This window comes from Lampris incognitus, chromosome 16 (genome assembly GCF_029633865.1).
Source record: "Lampris incognitus isolate fLamInc1 chromosome 16, fLamInc1.hap2, whole genome shotgun sequence".
Taxonomy (NCBI): Eukaryota; Metazoa; Chordata; class Actinopteri; order Lampriformes; family Lampridae; genus Lampris; species Lampris incognitus.
In genome coordinates, this window is record NC_079226.1 from 37643281 (window position 1) to 37665895 (window position 22615).

Here is a 22615-nt window from a genome sequence, read left to right on the forward strand (position 1 = left end):
TTAAGCCAAGCAGGATGATGTCCCTCACCAACATGTCAATTTCCTGCTGACTGTTCACCAGAATTACTAAATCATCTGCACAGGCTGACAGTTTGAGGGGTGCACTTCAACCTGGGATAGTTATACCCTGAAGTTCAGATCTATGTTTGTGTAACAGAGGCTCAAATGCTAGGGAATATAACATGCCTGAGAGGGCACAGCCCTGTCTAATACCCCTTTGGATTTGAAAAGGAGCACTCAAACCACCATTAAGTTTCAGCCCACTCTGAATGTCACAATACAGAACCTTAATTTTGTTAATAAATCAGGACCAGAACCAAAGGCACTCGATGTGAGCTATAAATATTCATGCTCAACACAATCAAAAGCTTGTTCTTGATCAATTGATAGGATGCCAGCTTGGAGGCCAAACAGCTTACAGATCTCTAAAAAGTCTCGAATCAGAATGATGTTTTCTGAAATCAACCTGCCAGGTACACAGTAGGTCTGGTCACAATGAATAACTTGTTCCATCACTTCCCTCAGCCTGGTTGCTAACACTTGACAGGACCTTATAATCTGTGCAAAGCAGAGACACAAGCCTCCAGTTTTTAATGGACTTTAGGTCACTTTTCTTAGGCAGTAAGGTGAGAACCACCCTTCTGCAGCTTAATGGCAGATGCCCTCTGGTGAGACTATCACTTAGCACTGCCAGCAGATCCCCCAACCACCGACCAGAAAGATTTGTAAAAACCAACAGGTAGACCATCAACTCCAGGAGCTTTCCCACTCTGCATACTCTGCAGAGCAGCATAGAGTTCATCAGTGGAGAGAGCTGCTTCCAACTCTACATTACTCTGCTGTTCAACCTGAGGGAGATCGGTATAAAAACTCTGAGACACTGACTGCTGCTCTCTATGCTCACATTTTAACAGATTACTGTAAAAAAAAGACAGCACACTGACGAACTGCAGTATGGTCACTCAGCACCTGCCCAGTGTCAGATTTTGAATGAACAAATGAATGAATGAACGCCTTTATTTGTCATTGCACAGCTGTACTACGAAATTAAGTGCAACTTCCCCAGTGGTACAAAATAAATGAATGAATATATATATATGTGTGTGTGTGTGGTATAAGTGTATATATATATATATATGTGTGTGTGTGTGTGTGTGTGTGTGCACGATATATATTATACACACACACACACACAAGTAGTCAAAATACAAATAGACACACATATGCAGCACAATCAGCATATAGATAATGTATGCCTATGTGTCTAAAGGGTAATATCTATTACACTAGATAAATAGTCTGTGTATTGCACTAACCCGAGTCAGCATATTCACTGCACATGCCAGATGTACAGGTGTTATTGCACAGTTTCAGGATGTTATTGCAACCATGGAGTTTTTTTTTTTAACAGAGTTCAGTTCTTTAATGACTCTGGGGGAGAAACTTTTCAAATGTCTGGAAGTACGGGTCTTGAAAGACCTATAGCGCCCCCCAGAGGGCAGCAGAGTGAGAAGGTGGTTGCCTGGGTGAGATGAGTCCTTGATTATGTTTGTGGTCGGACGTCGGCAGCGCCGTCAGATGCCACATGCAGATGTTGAGATGACCAAAAAAATCGCCAAACACAGAGTTCATGTGGAAAGGGCAATTGCCAAAATTAAAAAGTTTAAGATTGTTTCTGGTAGAATACCAATGTCCCGACTTTCCTACATAAATCAGATATGGTACATGGTTAGCATGCTGTCCAACTTCCAACCACACATCATCAAAGACCAGTGATCAGGAGGCGCCCTGGTGGCTAAGGGTCCCCTCCTCTCGTACCTTTCTGTCTACAAGGTGTATTACTGTCCTATAATACAGGTACATGTCCATTACATCCTTTTTCATGTTTCTTTAGTCATATTAGTCCTATGTAATGTTGTATGATACTAACCTACTTGAAATTACTTGTACACTATTGCCTATGTAACAAGTCACTTTTGGATACAAAATAAATACTTATGTTGACTCAGTCAAATCCTTTTTCATTTACCTGTTGGCTCAAACCACTTCCAAGGGGGTACTTGTTTTCCCCCATAGTTATATCGACAGGCGGTCTGTTCGCCAAGCAGCTGATGGGTGCTCCCGTCTGCCGTCTCAGTAGTGCCAAGTCCTCGTCCGTTATTGAGGGGGTCCTTGGAAAATAATATGAAAACATTATTAATATCAATATGGACTACTGCTGAATATGTAAAGTATGTCATTTTGGGGGGAATATGACAGGTCATTCCTGGTAGTCAGTGACAGTCCAGTTAACTTACCTGCTCCCGGTGTAGTGACGGTCAACTGGTCTCCGCTTTCGAGCCTGTCTAGCCTTTGCGACCACCACCGATGATACGGGCACAGCCTTTATTTTACCACCTCTTGGTTTGTGCCATTGTTGTGGCAAACTTGTGCAGGACTTAGCTGACTCTTCTGTTCTTGCCTTTATGAGATCCAGTGTATGGATCAAGCCCACGATGTGTGAGCAATATCCTGGTGCACTTTAAACAAACGGGAAAGTGCATGTGAGCTCCCCTGATCCAGCTGGCTAGCCTGGCTAGCTAAAACATAGCCTAATGTTAGCTAGGTGTGAAAGCTAGCTAGTGGGCTATATGGACTTATTACTAAATGTCAGCTTAAGATACAACTTAAAATACCCTGCTGTACACGAGCATTGTTGTTCATTTATCTCCTTGTCCTTAACGTGAATAGTTAAGACGTGGGGTGCTTGAGTCTTATATTGGGACCTGTAGGCTACAGCCTCGATTTTAATTTCCTCTTCATTCACACGCTGACAAATTATATCACGGATGTAGCTTTCAAATGCATATTGCAAGCCTTTCTGTCTACTTCTCTCTGATATCTCCTTGCTTTTCCAGAAATTGGATGTCAATTCACCTGGAATATCTGTCACTGACATGACAGCAAACGCCATGTTTAAATATCGCGGACGGACGATAGCTTGCCAGGCGCAGCAACAGTAACCAAGGGGGGCGGGACATCGCGAAGGGTGAATTACCCCGCTCTTTTGAGCCGTCCCGTTCGCTGCTCCGCCCCCTCTCTGCTGATCCGGGGGCGCCCCGACCGACCAGAGGAGACGCTAGTGCAGCGACCAGGACACATTCCCACATCCGACTTCCCACTCGCAGACACGGCCAAATGTGTCTGTAGGGACGCCCGACAAAGCCGGGGAGGTGTAATTCAGGGTTTTTTATTGCCGTAAAATGCCACGGTTTTGGTAGGGACGCACATTTCCTGGCAGAACTTGATATATGACGTCACAGTGCCAGTGCGTTCATCGAGGGAGGGAGTCCCAAGCTGCACAGCATATATTTCAATTAGTGCATTCAGAACACCCTCGAAGCGTTTCAGTGGCATCCATGTACCAGGACCTGGCAAATCTGGATGTTTTCTTGATGGATTTAAGCTTTTGTTTGTATTTTGGGGTGAGGAGTAACACAGCGTGGTCGGACTTCCCCAGTGGAGCCCTCGGGAATGCACGGTAAGCATTTGAAATTGAGATGTAGCATTGATCCAATGTTTTGTTTTCTCTGCTATGGCAAGTGGCTTGTTGCTCGAAGTTCGGTAGTTCGAGGGAAAGATTCGTATGGTTGAAACCACCTAACACGATGACAGACGTGTCAGGGTTGGAGTTTCCACCATGGGAAATGTATTGCGAAAGTTCGCTAATGGCTGTGTTAGCATTAGCTTGTGGTGACATGTAAACACCAACTAATACAGTTGAAGTGAATTCTCTGGGAAGATACTATGGTATGCATTTCAAACTGATGAGTTCAGTTTTGTTATTCACTTCCACCATACGAACCCACGGTTGTCAGATTACGATCGAACGATTTATGACGGACCGGGGATACGTCGACTAATGCTCATGCACCATCCGCCCAAGATGGCGGCCTGAGCAGACGCACTTTGCCGCTGCACGTCTGTATTTGCTGTTGTGTGTGTGTTTTTTTTATCTTCCTCGCTATTTGTGTGTCTGCTTGTTGTTTAAATCGGAGAGTACTGCCGGCGTCGTGTGTGGTTTCCGCTTCTCCCACCATCTTGTCTTTCCCCTCTCTGTCTCCGTTTTCTCGGCCCTACGTGCTAGCCGCCTAACTAGCTAACTGGCTAACTAGCACTCGGCTAACGTTAGCTTTACGTGACCTCTGGCCTCCTGGCTCTGCACGCTAGCTCGCACATCTGGCTCCGTCCCTCAACTGCAGCTGGATGTTTTTATTTTATTTTCCCTCGGCAGTGGACGCTATCCCTCTTTGGGCCATCATCATTTTTTAAAAGCGACTTCGAGTGTTAGAAAAGCGCTATATACGTGTAATTTATTATTGTTATTATTATTATTAATGCTCGCAGTCCTCTGTCATTTCTGTGGTGTGAGATTCTACATGGTCTGCCTCCTTTTCCTCGTGGGAGCGGGTTTATCCATCGCCGTGTCTCCTCACCGCTACACCAATCCTGGCTGACTGACGCAATAACTCCCAGAATTCTTCACGGCTTTCTCGCACAGAAAAAGTGTTAAAACAAATACGTTTAAAATCATTATACACATTTAAAACCAATCCAAATCCCATTTGCTACGTCTTGTGTTGACTGTGTTGTGTTTTGTACATACTTGAAAAGATTGATATCCTCACGGGGATTCCTTTGGATTTAGCGTGCTTTATATAGCGCCCAGATTCTTATCATAGATGTGTTGCTCCGGCAATACACATACTAAAATTGGAACGATACAGAGAAGATTAGCATGGCCCCTGCGCAAGGATGACACGCAAATCCGTGAAGCGTTCCATATTTTTATTATTTTTATGTCTACAATATGTATTCAGGTTTCATAGCATTTGCTATAACGTCGTAATATAAACCCCTAGTGGCGAGTTGCGTACCCTGCACTGTGTAATCTCAGACGGTAGGAATTCCTTTGAGAAGTGAAAGCTGATTGGGGTTGCTATTTCCTCAGCGGTCAAGTGTTAATTTAACACGTGGTGATTTAAAAGGTGTTGGGTGTTTATGTGGCAGAGTTGATCACATCAGCGTTATCCGCGGTTATTCCAACTCCGCAGAGATGTAATTCAGCTCCCACGTATTTCACCTGTTCGGTCGGAGACGAGGAGACAAGTCGGCTCCATTCTCCTCCTCCATGCAGTTCAACAGGGTAAGCGCAATTACGTTAAACTTACTAAAACAATTATAAAACGATGGCGTGTACAATAAAACATCTACGGATGATATTTGCTTTACAAAGCTGTTTGTTGCCAGAACTGTACAACAAATTTGTACAGGTGATTAGCTAGCTAGCACTGTATGGTAGCTAGAGTGTGACTGGTTATTTTCTTGCCCGGTGCGGGATTCGAAACGGAGTGTGCTGCACCACAAGGCGACATCACTAACCGCTCGGCTAAAGGGTCAGACCCGTTAGCTAGCGGCTAAAGTGTTTTATTAGTAGTTTACACTAGCTAGCCATTAGCTAGTAAAACCGTCTCCAGCTTTATCAGGGACGATGTAACAACAGTTGCCATCAAGCTCATGGCTGTGGAAAAGCCAAGCTGTGTTTTTACTGTATAAATCTTGGTTTTGCTGGAGCTGAAGAGTCGCGCTGTGTGTTTCTTTCATGGCGGTTCAAAGTCAACGTGACCGCAACTACTGCGTGCCATCACGCACACGCGTTACACGTGTCTGTAGTTGTCCACTTTTTATTTTTTTTTAATTTTTATTTTTCCCCCTTTCTTTCTTGCACGTCCCAGTAAAAATGCTGGTCCAGGTGAAGAACAGCCAACAGCAGAAGTACGTGAAGTTGGAGGAGGTTGAGGGACAGTTTGACTTTCTGCAATTCCATGAAAAAGGTGAGTAATTTTTACTTAAGCTTGTTTGAGGAAAAGTCTTTAAAAATACACCCACATTCTTTTATAACATCATTCTGAAGCTCCTTCATGTTGGAGACTTTTTTACACGCCTTTAGCATAGTCTTTGATAAATGGAGATGAGGCCTACAATGGTTCTGTTGTCTGCGTATTTTATTATTTTCACAGCGCTATCCGTGGATGTGAGGTGGGTGGTGTAAAGTGAGCAGAGCCAGGGGGAGAGAACAGAGCCCTGAGGAGCACCTGTACTGAGGGTAAGAGGGTGTGATGTTAGGTATTAACCTTCACCCTCTGTGGCCTGTTCTACAGGAAGCTCTGAATCCAGTGGCATATGGCTGGGTCAATGTTCCTATCCAAGAGTATGTAAAGAGTTTGAGTGGGTTGGTGGAGTTGAAGGCGGAACTGAAGTCTATGAACAGGATGCGTGCGTAGGTGTTTGGTGATTCCAGGTGTTGCAGGGCATGGTGCAGGGCTATGCTAACTGCATCCTCGACCGACCGGTTGGCTTGATAGGCGAATTGATATGGGTCCATCATTGGGGAGGTGCAAGATTTCAAGTGTGACAAAATGATGCGCTCAAATGCTTCCATGGGCACAGATGTTAGGGCAACCGGTCTGAAGTCATTGAGGCAGGTGATATTGGAGGACTTTGGCACAGGAATGACGATAGAGAGTTTGAAGCACTGTGGGACTGTACATTGACTTAGAGAGGTGTTAAATATGGTGAAAAATATTGGGGCCAGTTGTGCTGCACAGCGGCTCAACAAAGCAGGACTGATGCTGTCTGGCCCTGCTGCTTTCCTAATGTTCAGCTTTTTGAATGTTGCTGTCACCTCATCCTCCTGGATGCAGAAGGTTGACATTGAAGTAGGAGTAGGGGGGATGGCTGGTGGAATAAGTTTTTCAAACTTTGCATAAAACGTATTTAATTTAATTTATTTGGGAGGTTATGGCCATTAGCAGGAGGGGAGCAGGGGCGTTTTTTATAATCTGTCATTTCCTTAAGTTTTTTTCCATATTGCTCTGGAGTTACTGGAAGAGAATTGTTGTTCGAGTTTTGTTACGTAGCTGGACTTTGCTTTTCTTATTGCAGCACGCAACTTACACTTGGCTGCTCTGTACTGATCTCTGTTTCCGTTTTTGTATGCCCAGTTCTTTTCTTTGTGTAGGAAGTGTAATTCTTTTTTCCTTTTTTTTTTCATCCACTTTTCCCACTTTTTCTCCCCAGTTTGTAGCTGGCCAATTGACCCTTCGCTAAGCCCCGTCCTAGAACAGCCACTGTCCAATGCTACGTTTGCAACCGTTACTAAGCAGGGGAGGCCTGGCAAGCTATCAAGGAAATGCCGAAGCGATGCGCTTACGGTACCTGCAAATCAGACAGCAGATATCCTAAAAGTTTGGAGGGTGGGGTCGTATTTTGGGCTTTTCCTAAGCCTAAAACACAAGAGGACAAATGTCGAATGTGGATCAAGCAGTGTGGAAGACCTCACTCACAGCTGAATCCATTGTGGATAAACAAAAACACATGATATCACAATATTTAGTTTTAGTTTTCTGGTGATTACTACTGATATGATAGATCACACACACAAATATAAGTGAGTGCTTAGTTGGCTTATGCCCTGGGCCGGCTCTGAATAACCTTACACATGCAGATGTATAATAAACTGAACCTTCATTTCGTAGCTGGACATTTCTGCTTCATCTTCCAATCCGTTTGTAGGTTATGTGACTGTACAGTGCTGCTTTGTCGGTTTCAAAAATAAGTGAGCGCCTTTTAGCGACGTATCTATGTAGCACATAGGACATGGCTGTCACGTGTTCTGATCCTAGAACGTTCTGCGCATGAACATTAACCCTCTACAATAAACTAGATATACCAATACTTCCCTCTACTGGCCCGGTAGGCACATATCATTACATATATGGTTCTGGTTATTGAAGTAGCAGCAGTTTAGCAGTAGTAGTAGTAGCAGATGTAGCAGTTGTAACAGTAGCAGTTGTACTTGCTGCAGTAGCAGTATTAGTGGTAGTAGTAGTAGTATTTTACTACTAATTGATCCCCTTGGCGAAATTCTTCCTCTGCATTTAACCCATCCTAGCTGTGTAGCCAGGAGAAGTGGGCAACTGCCGTGCCGCGCCTGGGGACCAACTCCATTTCATCTTGCCATGCCTCGGTCAGGGGCACAGACAGGTGTATTAACCCTAACATACATGTGTTTTTGATGGTGGGTGAAACAAGACCACCCGGAGAAAACCCACGCAGACACGGGGACAACATGCAAACTCCACACAGAAAGGACCTGGGACGAACTCCCAAGGTTGGACAACCCCGGGGATCGAACCTAGGCCCTTCTTGCTGTAAAGCGACAGCGCTAACCACTGCGTCACCGTATACCTGCCATCTCAAACACTACCCGAGAACAAAGGAGTAGATTTGCTGGTCATTGCTGGAGGAGCAAGGAAGAACTTGCAAGCGACCCTCTGCCTTGGTCACTCACACGTGGAAAGACATGTGTGGGAAGGCCTGCAAGAAATTACATCAATCGACTTGTCAACGACACAGGATGTCCATCTGAGGATCTTCCAGCTGCTCTGCAGGATCGAGACGGGTGGCATGAGAGGGTCAGAGCCATCCGAGGATACTCGACCTGATGATGATGATGAAAAAACCAAAACAAAAATGTAGGAATCTTATGAAACCAAACCAGAAACTTGCTGAAAGCTTTTCCCTGCTCTTGCCATGCCATAGAAGTGTTGTTAACCAGACCACCATTAAGAATCCTGTATGTGGATTCTGAATCTAGATGCATTGGTGCAAACAAGCAACGGTTGACAAATATCCAATAACTTCCCAATGAAAAGTCATGATGAGGAGCTGCATGCAAACATGTTGTGCTGGAGTCCTTGTCATTTTTCTCAACTTTTCATGTTTCTATGTGTTGCACTTTGGCATGAAATGTGTTGTTGCTATAAGACAGAAGTACCAGCAGAACTGGGTGAATGATAGCTTGTTTTTGTATTCAAGATATGAGAATGGTTTACCTCTCAAACGACAGTGATGAAGACTAATGTGGTCCTATGAGAGATATAATGATGCTGTGGTTGGTGACTATAAACAGGAAGTATTGCTGTGTTGCAGAAAGGGAACCTGCCATCTTAATCAATCAAACAAGTTCCATTGTATATAGCACTTTTCAAGCTGCAACCGCCACTCAAACTGCTTAACAGTTATTTAATTTACACACGATTGTGTCAGATTTTTTGAGAAAATACATGACTAAATGCCAGTAGTGATATCGTTTTATTTATGTAAGTTAGAAATGGGAATGCCCTGAAGAACCCATGAACCATAAACTTCACCTGTCTGTGAAAGACGTTACCAGTTGTGTGTTGGCAGCGAATGAGAAGGAAGAGGATTATTGGTGATAACATCTTAATGCAGGTGTGAGGTGTCGTTTGCTACAATCCAGAGATGTGAGAATGTACGGAGCAGGTTTTTGTATTGCAGAACAGTGTTGCAGAGCACTGTGTAGACTAGCAGCACAGAAATAAACCCCACTGCTGTCCAGCCTGATGACTTCAATTATTAGTGAACAGTTTTGGTCTTTATTTGCACTCCCTTCCAGTTTAACAGAGAGTCCAGGTTCAGGTGTTCTGGTGTCTCCATACACGTCTCCCAGGTATTGCATCGTTCCATTCTTCACTTGTTTGTACCAAAGAATTTGATTGTAGCCATCAATAGTGTGTCGACAGGTGATGGTGGGTGTTTGTGCTGTGTTGTTGTCCAGGACCATGTCAGCTGGAGTCTGGTGAACTTGGTCCCTCAGAGAGGAACCTGTGGAGCAGAAATCAACAGGTTGTGTATGTGATCCATGTTCAGCACGTTACGGTCACATGCTTTACCCTCGCAGCTCTCCTAATAGAAGAATATAGTGGCACTGAAGAGACATTTCACAGCATAACGTTTACATGACATCACAAGCCATCTTGGCTCTTTTAATTGTAAAACAGCACATTTTATTTGAACGTCAGGAAAACTTTGTCAGCCTGACTGTAAGTATCTCTAAAGGTGGTTGATACCTATTAATCTGAAGAAGTGAAGTTTAAGTGGTGATGAAACGGCTTGAAAACCTAAATAAATGAGCAGATGTTACCTGACACCAAAGCATATGCCGTGATGCTGAGAAAAACGATGATCATGCTGTTTGTTCTGAGTGGTTGACTACGAGGCATAATCCAAGTTCATATTATTATTACTCCGCAACACACAGTACATGGTCTTTAGACTTGTGCAGCTTTGCTCTGGTGAGGCTACGCATCATTTTAGCAAACCCATTTTTCTCTCCAACACATTTATGTGAATGTTGAACACGTGACTATCTTAGAGAGTGACGTCATCAAACCACCTCCCTACCCCCCCATATACACCTCAGCTACCCCTCCAACTCGGGCTGGTGAGTTGACATATACAGTACAGGAATGGATGTTATTGTGGTTAGGCTTAGGCTACGTCATGGAACAGCATCATAGTGATAGAATTTAATGGAGGATTACACAACAACAAAGATTTGAGGTCCACGTTTCATTTTGTAAGACAACCAAAAGTCCCCTCACTTAAACAACAAACGGTACATTTGCTGAAAACTTGTCGTAGCTCTCGTAGAGTATTGTCAAGTGGACTGTAATGAAGAGTCCTGTGTTTTCTGAATGTGACATGGTCTTATAAAGCTACTGGTGGTAATGGTAGATAGTATTTAAAGTCTTTCTTGTGTTACATATAATGTTTAATTTGTCTGGTATCCACATAACCTGGCTGGTGAGCAACAGACACGTATATGTGGATTAAAATACTACATGAATGGCAGTACAGTATGAATTTATCCTGTAGTTCCACAATAGACAATTAGAAGAAAGAAAGAAAGCCACTTTATTGTTGCAGGTGTGTAGGAAGACTCTGGTGCAGGTCTTAATCCAGACCAGTGCAGGTGGTTTTGTAAAGAGCAGAGCTGCATCTTGGTCAGCGTGCATCGCTGGCTGCACAGTAATAGACTGCGTTGTGTTCAGGTCCCGTCAGGTCGGCTAGAAGAGAGCCGTTCTTCACTCCTGCCCCACTCAGATCCCCGGTGGTTCTGAACTGCTTCTCAAACCGTGTTTCCGTGGTGACATCTTTGTAGTTCACATGTCCAATGAGTCTCAGAGCGGTATGTCCAGCTGACTGCTGGTACCATCACATCAGTCTGTAGTCCGTCCTGCCGTGGGTGCAGACATTTCACACCAACTAAAAACTGAAAAACCTGGTGAAGTGTGGAATAACCTTTATTCCTCAGTGAAACTTCTGACACTTAAAATCAGTTGTGAAGTACATTTGGCCCAACAGTCCCTGCAGTCACTGACCTGCCATTTCACATATATGTAAGGCATAATGTACAGCCAGCAGGTCATTATTGTGACATTATTTCATAGTAATGACCTGCTCACTGTACATTACCCTGTTATTACACAGCTACTTACTACAGACATCAATCATTTGACCAAATGTTGAACTAAAACTGATTTTATTGATTTAAAAATATTTTATTGCTTCCGCTAAAAGTAGTCCGTTAGTCCATTAGACCTGTATCCATAGCAACGATCTGTGCAATAACAGACCGCATAATGCCGTAACTGACCAATCAGAATCCAGTATTCAACAAAGCCATGTAATAATGATATTTAATGTTCCCAGAAATAGTTACCTGTAGAGTGACAAGTGACATGTGATCTGACCTAGTTGGCAGCAATATTGTCCAGCTGTGATGATCACAGATAATACTGAAAAACCAAAATCCCCAAAAAATAAAACATGTTGAGACAGTTATGTTGGTAGGGATGTGAAATAGTAAAAGTAAAGTCTTTTAGGTGGTGAAATGTGTGTTGCATTTCCTTCATTCTTCGTCTCAGCAGCTGTGTGTGCTAGTTCTTTAGAAGTAAACACCACAACACAAAGGAAACCAGAGCCTCATGTGTGACTGTTAGGTTGGTCACAGTGATGTGAGGAGTTATCACAGTGGCTTTATATTTGGTACAACAGGTGGAGGGAGGGTCCCACAGGTCTGTGATGTGGTGTGATCCTGTACACACATGGATCAGAGTCCACAGAGTGGATCAAACTGTAGATGGGAGAATTAGAGGAAGACGCCCCCTACAGTGGATGAGAGAATACAGCCATGCAGTTGGCAGCAGTTAGATGCTACAGTATATGAGGGTTTTTGTTCAGCTATGGAGGACGTCTGCATCACTGTGTTGGCTGACAGCGCAGAAATACAAGCCTTTATCCTCTGGTTCCAACTCCTTCACCGTCACACTTCCACTGTGAGCGTCTGGCTTGGTGGTGGGGAATTTCTCCTGACTGAAGTCATTTTCATACGCAGGTTTACCTCTTGCACTTGTAAGGACTATTTGTTTCATTCCTTCCCCTGGAAGCTGTCTGTACCAGTACATTTGGAAGTAGGAAGCATCCTTCGTATGACTGCAGTTCATTGTGGCAGAGTCACCCTTGTTTCTCCACAGTACAGAGGTCTGGATGACATCACTCCCATCCATAAAACCTGTTTATATGTGCAGTAAAGGTTAGTCAAGACAGTTATTCCAATTCACAAAGACATTTGCTTAAAACCATTTCCACCATTGACTTTTAGTGTTCTAATTCCTCCATCAGTAAAACCTGTATTGAAAATGTTACACATGGAAAAAAAATAATTCAAGGTACAATTGTGGTTTGAAATCATTACAAAACTTTTTTTCATTGAGATAAAATCAGATTTATTGACAAAACACATTTGCACATACAACTTTGACTCTGTGGGTTCTTCACATGTGTGACAATGAACGTAACATAACACCAAACAATAGAAAGTTTAAATGAAAAAGAATAGAAACAAGCAAATAAGATTAAAAATGAAATCACCCTTTTGTTTTAAATGTAAGACTTATTCTTTAGATGATGTGTCCATCTCTGCTACAGAGAGGTGATGATACTGTACTTTACCTGTACTCCAGAGCAGCAATACTGACAAGTTGAGGAGGCCATGTTGGATGATGATAATGTCCATGTGCTGGAAGACAGAGAGCAGCAGGCTTATTATAGAGTCATACACTGTTTCTCTAGTCAGTGATATGAAGAGGTGTCATAGACTCTAGCTGGTAGAACAGGTGGTGGGAGTGTCCCAGCGTTCTGTTCGTCAAAAAAAGAAAAACAGTAGTGTCCGTTAATGGAAGTTTCATTACATCCTGTAACATCTTGAACTTAAATAATTATAAACTACAGTTTTTATTTAAGCAAAGCAGGATGATGTCCCTCACCAACATGTCAATTTCCTGCTGACTTCACCAGAATTACTAAATTATCTGCACAGGCTGACAGTTTGAAGGGTGCACTACAACCTGGGATAGTTATACCCTGAAGTTCAGATCTACGTTTGTGTAACAGAGACTCAAATGCTAGGGAATATAACATGCCTGAGAGGGCACAGCCTTGTCTAATTCCCCTTTGGATTTGAAAAGGAGCACTCACACCACCATTAAGTTCCAGCCCACTCTGAATGTCACAATACAGAACCTTAATTTTGTTAATAAACCAGGACCAAAACCAAAGGCACTCAATGTGAGCCATAAATATTCATGCTCAACACGATTAAAAGCTTGTTCTTGATCAATTGATAGGATGCCAGCTTGGAGGCCAAACAACTTACAGATCTCTAAAAAGTCTCGAATCAAAATGATGTTTTCTGAAATCAACCTGCCAGGTACACAGTAGGTCTGGTCAGAATGAATCACTTGTTCCATCACTTCCCTCAGCCTGGTTGCTAACACTTGACAGGACCTTATAATCTGTGCAAAGCAGAGGCACAAGCCTCCAGTTTTTAATGGACTGTAGGTCACTTTTCTTAGGCAGTAAGGTGAGAACCACCCTTCTGCAGCTTAATGGCAGATGCCCTCTGGTGAGACTATCATTTAGCACTGCCAGCAGATCCCCTTCAACTACCGACCAGAAAGATTTGTAAAAACCAACAAGTAGACCATCAACTCCAGGAGCTTTCCACTCTGCATGCTCTGCAGAGCAGCATAGAGTTCATCAGAGGAGAGAGCTGCTTCCAACTCTATATTACTCTGCTGTTCAACCTGAGGGAGATCAGTATAAAAACTCTGAGAGACTGACTGCTGCTCTCTATGCTCACATTTAAACAGATTACTGTAAAAAAGACAGCACACTGACGAACTGCAGTATGGTCACTCAGCACCTGCCCAGTGTCAGATTTTGAATGAATGAATGAATGAATGCCTTTATTTGTCATTGCAGCTGTACTATGAAATTAAGTGCAACTCCCCCAGTGGTATAAAATAAATGAATAAAAATATGTATGTGTGTGTGTGTGTGTGTGTGTGTGTGTGTAGTATATGTGTATATATATATATGTGTGTGTGTGTGTGTGTGTGTGTGTGTGTGTGTGTGTGTGTGTGTGTGCACGATATATATTATACACACACACACACACAAATAGTCAAAATACAAATAGACACACATATGCAGCACAATCAACATATAGATAATGTATGCCTATGTGTCTAAAGTGTAATATCTATTACACTAGATAAATAGTGTGTGTATTGCACTAACCCCAGTCAGCATATTCACTGCACATGCCAGATGTACAGGTGTTATTGCACAGTTTCCGGATGTTATTGCAACCATGGAGTTTTTTTTAACAGAGTTCAGTTCTTTAATGACTCTTGGGGTGAAACTTCAAAAGTCTGGAAGTACGGGTCTTGAAAGACCTATAGCGCCTCCCAGAGGGCAGCAGAGTGAGAAGGTGGTTGCCTGGGTGAGATGAGTCCTTGATTATGTTTGTGGTTGGACGTCGGCAGCACCGTCAGATGCCACATGCAGATGTTGAGATGACCAAAAAAATCGCCAAACACAGAGTTCATGTGGAAAGGGCAATCGCCAAAATTAAAAAGTTTAAGATTGTTTCTGGTAGAATACCAATGTCCCGACTCTCCAACATAAATCAGATATGGTACGTGGTTAGCATGCTGTCCGACTTCCAACCACACATCATCAAAGACCAGTGATCAGGAGGCGCCCTGGTGGCTAAGGGTCCCCTCCTCTCGTACCTTTCTGTCTACAAGGTGTATTACTGTCCTATAATACAGGTACATGTCAATTACATCCTTTTTCATGTTTCTTTAGTCATATTAGTCCTATGTAATATTGTATGATACTAACCTACTTGAAATTACTTGTACACTATTGCCTATGTAACAAGTGACTTTTGGATACAAAATAAATACTTATGTTGACTCAGTCAAATCGTTTTTCATTTACCTGTTGGCTCAAACCACTTCCAAGGGGGTACTTGTTTTCCCCCATAGTTATATCGATAGGCGGTCTGTTAGCCAAGTAGCTGATGGGTGCTCCCGTCTGCCGTTACCACCTCTTGGTTTGTGCCATTGTTGTGGCAAACGTGTGCAGGACTTAGCTGACTCTTCTGTTCTTGCCTTTATAAGATCCAGTGTATGGATCAAGCCCACGATGTGTGAGCAATATCCTGGTGCACTTTAAACAAACGGGAAAGTGCATGTGAGCTCCCCTGATCCAGCTGGCTAGCCTGGCTAGCTAAAACATAGCCTAATGATAGCTAGATGTGAAAGCTAGCTAGTAGGCTATATGGACTCATAACTAAATGTCAGCTTAAAATACAACTTAAAATACCCTGCTGTACACGAGCATTGTTGTTCATTTATCTCCTTGTCCTTAACGTGAATAGTTAAGACGTGGGGTGCCTGGGTCTTATATTGGGACCTGTAGGCTCTAGCCTCGATTTTAATTTCCTCTTCATTCACACGCTGACAAATTATGTCACGGATGTAGCTTTCAAATGCATATTGCAAACCTTTCTGTCTACTTCTCTCTGATATCTCCTTGCTTTTCCAGAAATTGGATGTCAATTCACCTGGAATATCTGTCACTCGAGGGAAAGATTTGTATGCTTGAAACCACCTAACACGATGACAGACGTGTCAGGGTTGGAGTTTCCCCCATGGGAAATGTATTGCGAAAGTTCGCTAATGGCTGTGTTAGCATTAGCTTGTGGTGGCATGTAAACACCAACTAATACAGTTGAAGTGAATTCTGTGGGAAGATACTATGGTCTGCATTTCAAACCGATGAATTCAGTTTTGTTATTCACGTCCACCATACGAACCCACGGTAGTCAGATTACGATCGCAACGATTTATGACGGCCCGGGGATACGTCGACTAATGCTCATGCATCATCCGCTCAAGATGGCGGCCTGAGCAGACGTACTTTGCCGCTGCACGTCTGTTGTCGGCTGGATTTGCTGTTGTGTGTGTGTTTTTTCATCTTCCTCGCTTTTTGTGTGTGTGTTTTTTTGTTTAAATCGGAGAGTACTGCCGGCGTAGTGTGTGGTTTCCGCTTCTCACACCATTTTGTCTTTCCCCTCTCTGTCTCCGTTTTCTCGGCCCTCCGTGCTAGCCCCCTAACTAGCTAACTGGCTAACTAGCACTCGGCTAACGTTAGCTTTACGTGACCTCTGGCCTCCTGGCTCTGCACGCTAGCTCGCACATCTGGCTCCGTCCCTCAACTCCAGCTGGATGTTTTTATTTTATTTTCCCTCGGCAGTGGACGCTATCCCTCTTTGGGCCATCATCATTTTTAAAGCGACTTCGAGTGTCAGAAAAGCGCTAGATACTTTTAATTTACTATTATTATTATTATTATTTTTATTATTGTTATTGATGATCGCAGTCCTCTGTCATTTCGGTGGTGTGAGATTCTACATGGTCTGCCTGCTTTTCCTCGTGGTAGCGGGTTTATCCATCGCCGTGTCTCCTCACCGCTACACCAATCCTGGCTGACTGACGCAATAACTCCCAGAGTTCTTCACGGTTTTCTCGCACAGAAAAAGTGTTAAAACAAAAACGTTTAAAATCATTATAAACATTTCAAACCAATCCACATCCCATTTGCTAGGTCTTGTGTTGACTGTGTTGTGTTTTGTACATATTGAAAAGATTGACACCCTCACGGGGATTCCTTTGGATTTAGCGTGCTTTATATAGCGCCAAGACCCATCTTATAGACGTGTTGCTCCGGCAATACACATACTAAAATTGGAACGATACAGAGAAGATTAGCATGGCCCCTGCGCAAGGATGACACGCAAATTCGTGAAGCGTTCCATATTTTTTTTAATTTTTATGTCTATAATATTTATTCAGCTTTCATAGCATTTGCTATAACGGCGTAGTAAAAACCTCTAGTAGCGATTTGTGTACCTGCACTGTGTAATCTCAGACGGTAGGAATCCCTTTGAGAAGTGAAAGCTGGCTGCGGTTGCTTTTTCCTCAGCGGTCAAGTGTTAATGTAACACGTGGTGATTTAAAAGGTGTTGGGTGTTTATGTGGCAGAGTTGATCACATCAGCGTTATCCGCTGTTATTCCAACTCCGCAGAGATGTAATTCAGCTCCCACGTATTTCACCTGTTCGGTCGGAGACGAGGAGACAAGTCGGCTCCATTCTCCTCCTCCATGCAGTTGTACAGGGTAAGCGCAATTACGTTAAACTTACTGAAACAATTATAAAACGATGGCGTGTTCAATAAAACACCCAAGGATAATATTTGCTTTACAAAGCTGTTTGTTGCCAGAACTGTACAACAAATTTGTACAGCTGATTAGCTAGCTAGCATTGTATGGTAGCTAGTGTGACCGGTTATTTTCTTGCCCGGTGCGGGATTCGGACGGGGAGTACTGCACCACAAGGCGACATCACTAACCGCTCGGCTAAAGGGTCAGAGCTGTTAGCTAGGGGCTAACGTGTCTTATTAGTAGTTTACACTAGCTAGCCATTAGCTAGTAAAACCGTCTCCAGCTTTATCAGTGACGATGGAACAACAGTTGCCATCAAGCTCATGGCTGTGGAAAAGCAAAGCTGTGTTTTTACTGTAGAAATCTTGGTTTTGCTGGAGCTGAAGGGTCGCGCTGTGTGTTTCTTTCATGGCGGTTCAAAGTCAACGTGACCGCAACTACTGCGTGCCATCACGCACAAGCGTTACACGTGTCTGTAGTTGTCCACTTTTTATTTATTTTTTTATTTGTATTTTTTTTTACTTTTTCCCCCTTTCTTCCTTGCACGTGCCAGTAAAAATGCTGGTCCAGGTGAAGAACAGCCAACAGCAGAAGTACGTGAAGTTGGAGGAGGTTGAGGGACAGTTTGACTTTCTGCAATTCCATGAAAAAGGTGAGTAATTTTTACTTAAGCTTGTTTGAGGAAAAGTCTTTAAAAATACACCCACATTCTTTTATAACATCATTCTGAAGCTCCTTCATGTTGGAGACTTTTTTACACGCCTTTAGCATAGTCTTTGATAAATGGAGATGAGGCCTACGATGGTTCTGTTGTCTGCGTATTTTATTATTTTCACAGCGCTATCCGTGGATGTGAGGTGGGTGGTGTAAAGTGAGCAGAGCCAGGGGGAGAGAACAGAGCCCTGAGGAGCACCTGTACTGAGGGTAAGAGGGTGTGATGTTAGGTTATTAACCTTCACCCTCTGCGGCCTGTTCCACAGGAAGCTCCGAATCCAGTGGCATATGGCGGGATCAATGTTCATATCCAAGAGTATGTAAAGAGTTTGAGTGGGTTGGTGGAGTTGAAGGCGGAACTGAAGTCTATGAACAGGATGCGTGCGTAGGTGTTTGGTGATTCCAGGTGTTGCAGGGCATGGTGCAGGTCTATGCTAACTGCATCCTCAACAGACCGGTTGGCTTGATAGGCGAATTGATGTGGGTCCATCATTGGGGAGGTGCAAGATTTCAAGTGTGACAAAATGATGCGCTCGAATGCTTCCATGGGCACAGATGTTAGGGCAACCGGTCTGAAGTCATTGATGCAGGTGATCTTGGAGGACTTTGGCACAGGAATGACGGTAGAGAGTTTGAAGCACTGTGGGACTGTACATTGACTTAGAGAGGTGTTAAATATGGTGGAAAATATTGGGGCCAATTGTGCTGCACAGTGGCTCAACAAAGCAGGACTGATGCTGTCTGGCCCTGCTGCTTTCCTAATGTTCAGCTTTTTGAATGTTGCTGTCACCTCATCCTCCTGGATGCAGAAGGTTGACATTGAAGTAGGAGTAGGGGGGATGGCTGGTGGAATAGGTTTTTCAAACCTTGCATAAAACGTATTTAATTTAATTTATTTAGGATGTTAGGGTCATTAAATGGAGGGGAGCAGGGGCGTTTTTTATAATCTGTCATTTCCTTAAGTTTTTTTCCATATTGCTCTGGAGATACTGGAAGAGAATTGTTGTTTTTGCATGCCCAGTTTTTTTCTTTTTGTAGGAATTGTAATTGTTTTTTCTTTCTTTTTTGTCCCTTCCACTTTTCCCCCTTTTTCTCCCCATTTATAGCTGGCCAATTGACCCTTCGCTAAGCCCCGCCCTAGAACAGCCACTGTCCAATGCTACGTTAGTAACCGTTACTAAGCAGGGGAGGCCTGGCAAGCTATCGAGGAAATGCCGAAGCGATGCACTTACAGTACCTTCAAATCAGACAGCAGATATCCTAAAAGTTTGGAGGGTGAGGTCGTATTTTGGGCTTTTCCTAAGCCTAAAACACAAGAGGAAAAATGTCGAATGTGGATCAAACAGTGTGGAAGACCTCACTCACAGCTGAATCCATCGAGGATAAAAAAAAACACATTTGTTTGCTCCAAGGTAAGCTTGCTAACGTTAGCTAGCCTTGCTAGCTAGGTTAGCTATCTAGTACTAACAATGCTCGTTACATTTTAGTCCGGTTCCACCAAACCTTATGCCTAACTTTGTATGTTATGAGTTATGTTATCATCTCAGTGCCCCAAACTCTTCCATCATCTCAATCAGCAACATCTTTTCAAATGTCGAGAAGTTGCTAGCTAACGTTACATCTGACAACCCTAGTCTCTTATACAGACGCCGATAGTGCTGCCAGCTAGCTAGTTCAGAGAAAGGGGAAGTATCATAGCAAATTTAGCACATAAAAGAAACTAGCTGGTAACGTTGGTTGCGAAGGTATGCATGCTCTTAACTATCAACTGTTACTATATTTTAGCATTTTGTGAATGGACAGCCTACACCTGATTATCCGAATCCCATAGCTGCTATCCCTGCACCTGTGCAGAGGAAGGAACATTATGGAGGTTGCCGAAAGCCTCCAACAAAATGGTGACGAGCGATCAAAGTAACATTAACAATTTCATTGAGTTTGAAAGGACATGACATTTCTTTCTACCACGCAGTTTACACACAACTTTTAATTTCCTAGATTGATCAAGGAATATGTACATGAATGCATTTGGATTGCTAGGCTACACTGAATGAATGCATTTAATTTTGTATCAAAACCCACCCCAGGATTCCCGCTTTCTGTCTGTTTAATCCGTGAGTGAACCTCTTCTGTCCAAACTTACGCTCCAGGCCAAAGAAAAAGTGTGATGGGTCATCCATCTGGGCTACATGGGAAAGCGGGACCTGACCAAAGCCCCCTGAGCTGAAACACCCAGCAGCGTGTTTAAACGAGACCCTTTCACTGCGAGTGCCTCAGTATGGTGCTGGTCTCCTGTGGCCTCAGCTAAGTCTTGGAGTTCCTCTACTTCACACTCCAGAGTAATCACTGAACTCATTAAGGTTTGTGTGACATTCTGAGTGTAGTGTTGACACAGTTGTGTTATTTGGACTTTTCCAATATCCCACCACTGTTGTACAGACACAAAATCAGATTTTTACCTTGGTGGTTTTGTCCAAAAACAGACAAACTCGTCCTTGAAGTTTTTATCCTCAAGTAGGGCCGTGCTAAAATGCCAATAAACACTATTGGGTTTTACACATTTTATAAAGACAGAAACCATTACTAGTGAGGGATCAGAAAAACCAGCAGGGCTGATAACACAACTTTTGAATACATTAAACTGATGTTTAAAACATAGAAACGATCAAGCCTGGTCCTAGACATCAAGTTATCCTTAACATGTGTCCCGGTGTATTGTCTCTGTTTGTTATGAAAACCTCTCCATCCATCACACAATTCAGGAGCCTCAATAAGATGAACCAGACGACTGGGAGAGGCAGCCTGAGGCTGGTCCTGTCTAACCTGCTGTCCTCAGTACAGTTAAAATCTCCCCCAATAAGTAAATACTCCTCACTCTTACATGTCTCATTAACTTCATCGTGATTATTGTGCTTCACATATTTAGGAGAGGAGAGCTTGGGAGCAATACAGCAGGGTAGGGAGACGGCCTCCATGTTATACACCAAGCTGTCAGTCTATACTATGAGAAACTCCCTGACTAAACATGTTAACCAAACTAGATGACTCCACATCCGCAGTAGGCTTCAACTGTCAGAGGGTTTTTATCCTCGGCCTCCTCTGGTTCTTCTGATTTCCACAAAGTCAAACACTGAGTCACTGAGAACCTTATAAGATTTATTGCAGCTAGATAGAGAATGACATTAAAAAATATTCTGGTTTTCTTTGAATGTCAAATTATTAATATATTTTTAGTTGCATGTCCAAGGAAAACTGGAGCCTGGCTGGAATATTAAAGGTTGTAGTTAATATGAATGTAGAAAAGTTCAGTGCAGTTAATTAGAAACTGGCTTGAAAATGTAACTTATATTACACCGGTACCTGGAACCAAAGCAAAGGCAGTCAAGCTGAATAAAACCATGATCATGGTGTTTGTTCTGAGTGGTCCAAGTTCACACTCTCATCATTTCTATGGAAACATTATGAAAGTCGAGCCGTGGTTTAATCTGGTGTATGCAGAATATTTTAGGAAACTCATTTAATCTCTATCCTGTTTATCAGCATTTTGAACACCTGGCTATCTTACAGAGTGACGTCATATCACCGTCATCTCACCTAAAGCCCATTTTCTCCTCAGCTACACATCCGACTAGTTAGTACAGATAAACGGATGGGATTTCATTGTCATTAAGCATAGGCTTTTCCATGTAACATCATCATCGTGATAACACTGCATGAAGAATTAGACTACTCAACAAAAAAGTCTCCAGATGACGAGAAAAAAAAAAGAAAAAAACCCCAAAACAAAACAGTAGGACTCTTATAAAACCAAACCAGAAACTTGCTGAAAGCTTTTCTCTGCTCTTGTCATGCCATAGAAGTGTTGTTAACCAGACCACCATTAAGAATCCTGTATGTGGATTCTGAATCTAGATGCATTGGTGCAAACAAGCAACGGTTGACAAATATCCAATAACTTCCCAAAGAAAATTCTTGATGAGGAGCTGCATGCAAACATGTTGTGCTGGAGTCCTTGTCACTTTTCACAACTTTTCATGTTTCTCTGTGTTGCACTTTGGCATGAAATGTGTTGTTGCTATAAGACAGAAGTACCAGCAGAACTGGGTGAATGATAGCTTGTTTTGTATTCAGATATGAGAATGGTTTACCTCTCAAACAACAGTGATGAAGACTAATGTGGTCCTATGAGAGATATAATGATGCTGTGGTTGGTGACTATAAACAGGAAGTGTTGCTGTGATGCAGAAAGGGATCCTGCCATCTTAATCTATCAATCAATCAATTTGCGTTTTATATTGCACTTTTCAAGCTACAACAGCCACTCAAACTGCTTAACAGTTATTTAATTTACACA

The 22615-nt window shown here is 42.9% G+C and overlaps 2 non-coding genes across 2 annotated transcripts; both read left to right on the forward strand.

Moving 5' to 3' along the window:
* The first annotated feature begins 4723 nt into the window (after positions 1–4723).
* LOC130126910 (U6 spliceosomal RNA) lies at positions 4724–4829 on the forward strand. The gene has a single exon (XR_008811760.1). It is a non-coding gene; the product is annotated as a U6 spliceosomal RNA (small nuclear RNA).
* Positions 4830–17040: 12211 nt separating this feature from the next.
* Positions 17041–17146, forward strand: LOC130126905 (U6 spliceosomal RNA). The gene has a single exon (XR_008811755.1). It is a non-coding gene; the product is annotated as a U6 spliceosomal RNA (small nuclear RNA).
* The last annotated feature ends 5469 nt before the right edge of the window (positions 17147–22615 follow it).